Here is a 2682-nt window from a genome sequence, read left to right on the forward strand (position 1 = left end):
TGGTACCTCTAAAGGTTTGGTATTTGCTGTATGTTCTTGTACAGCCTGAATGGCTGGTGACCTTTTTCCATAATACCTCATCATATCCTTCTCAGTTAGCCATTTTAAAGGTAGGGCTGTTGGTACCTCTAAAGGTTTGGTATTTGCTGTATGTTCTTGTACAGCCTGAATGGTTGGTGACTTTTTTCCATAATACCTCATCATATCCTTTCCAGATTTATGAGTTCCTGGAACTACAGGAATGTTAATCTGGGTATCCCATTGCTGTAGCAAATTTTTGAAGTCAAGGCATTTTCAAAATATATAGGTTGGATTAATCCAGCAGCATTTATAATCAAATATCTTTTAGCAGCTATTGCTCCTTCCTCTGCAGTCAAACAATTGAAAGACAATACAGTAACATACAGTATCTAGACTGTCTGTATATTTTCCATCTTTACGGGGCTTTTTTTAAACTCTATTTCTATTTTATTTTTAATTTTTTTGAGACAAGGTTTCTCTGTGTATCTTAGACTATCCTGGAACTCACTCTGTAGAACAGGATGGCTTCAAACTCACTGATATCTGCCTTCCTCTGCCTCCCAAGTGCTGGGGTTAAAGGCCTATACCACCACACCTGACTACTCTATTTCTTTTTTCTAAGGACTTTCTCTATCCTTTTTCTTTTCTTTCCTAAGTGTATCTATATTTTTAAACACACTGTAAAGCATTTAAAGGGTTTTTTTTTGTCTGAATTTGTCTTTACTGTATGTCTCTGTCTTTTTCTGACTGCATGAGTCTTTAATCTGGTAAACAATATGGCTAGGATTAGAGCTGCATCTTTGGCTGCTGGTTCTGCTCCATTCCTTGACCTCCCTAGAGTCTAGCTTGATGGCAGAGGTACTGCCAGGAGTAATATCTATTGCCACAACTCTGTAGAATTTCTAGGTCCATGCTGCCGCCAAGAAGCATGCCATTGGTTGCTCATAAACACCATTTACGTTTTTGGTGGCAGGGTTTCTTAAAAGAGTGGCACGGTTTTGCTGCTAATGCTGAGTCAGAAATCCTTTCTTACAGCAAACAGAGCCTACCCAAGAAAATGCTGCTACCAAGAAGCTGCACTTGACTGTGCTCTTTTATGTCTAGAATCCCTTCTCAAGATCTCTCAGGTTTTATGTGTATGTAATTGCTAAACATTGGGTGCCATTTCTAGTTGGAAGTTTCTGACCTGCCAAGTCCCACAGTCATTCAGTCCCAAAGAAACACACAGAGGCTTATATTAATTAGAAACTGTTTGGCCTATTATCTTAGGGTTATTATTAACTAGCTCTTGCAACTTAAATTAACCCATAATTCTTATCTTTGTTTAGCCACATGAGAAAAGGTATCTTTTCTCAGTGAGGCATTCTCATCTTGTTTCTTTTGTGTCTGGATGGTAACTGACTGCCTTTCCTTTTCCCAGAATTCTCCTAGTCTGGTCATCCCACCTCTATTTCCTGCCTATCTACTGGCCAATCAGTGTTTTATTAAACTAATAAGAGTGAAAAATCTTTCCAGGCTACAAGAACATTATCCCGTAGCACTGTCCTCTGCAAGAGCACCAATCTTAACTGCTTAGTCATCTCTCCAGCCCCTTAAAAATGATCCGAAGTGGATTTTTAGTTAATTAATCCTTTTTTGTTTGTTTGTTTTTGGGGCTTTTTCCTCCCCAGGCAGAGTTTCTCTGTGTAACATTTCTGTCTATTCTGGAATTCCATTTGTAGACCAGGCTGGCCTGGAACTCACAAAGATCTGCCTGCCTCCTAGAGTGTTGGGATTAATTAAAGGCACAGGCAAGCACTGTCTGACTAATTAATTAATCTTTACCTCAGTATATATTAGAAAATCAGTAGCTTACATGCAAACTTTATACATATATGAACTGCATATGATTTCATTCAGCCCAAAGATAGTAGGGTTGACATACGAATTTGTGTATTTTCAACCCTAATGCTGAGAAAAACCACTATCTCTGGCAAGTTGCGGGCTCTCTGACTCAAAGCTATTTTCTTCAATTATTTTTTAATTATGTGCTTGTGTGTATGGGATGTTTGAGTTGTGTATGGAGGCCAGAAGCAGGGCCTCCTGCTCAAACTGAACTTGATTTACAGGCTGTTGGGAGCCTCCAAGCGAGGTTGCTAGACACTGACCTGAAATCTACTAGGAAAGCAGAAATTGTGCTGTTGAACACTGAACTTTTATCCAGCCTCTCACAGATCTCTTTTGTTTGTTCTTTGAGTCAGAGTCTCACTCTGTGGCTCTGTTCTGGAACTCACTTTGTGTACCAGGCAGGCTTGGAACTCATAGAGACAGACGCTCCTTCCTCTCCTGCAGGTAAAGGAGTGCCCCGCCAAGCCTAGGCTCCCTCCATATATCCTATTCAGAGAAAAGCTAATTACAGTTTCCCCCAAAGCCCTCATCACCTGCCAGGCTGATGAACTTTAGGAACTATAGGTGTCTAATTCTAAATCATGTCTGTGGTTTGGGGCAAACTTGATTATTCTATGGACATATTTAATCCTCACAACCTTTTTTCCCATTCTAATCTCTGCTGGAAACTTCTTTAGGTGCTGTGATACAGTGGTGAAGAAGACAGGTGAAGATGAGAAGGGATAGGCAACAAGGAAGGGATGAAATGTGGTACTTTCAGCCGGGCGCTGGTGG

Source organism: Microtus ochrogaster, unplaced genomic scaffold (assembly GCF_000317375.1).
Source record: "Microtus ochrogaster isolate Prairie Vole_2 unplaced genomic scaffold, MicOch1.0 UNK6, whole genome shotgun sequence".
Lineage (NCBI taxonomy): Eukaryota > Metazoa > Chordata > Mammalia > Rodentia > Cricetidae > Microtus > Microtus ochrogaster.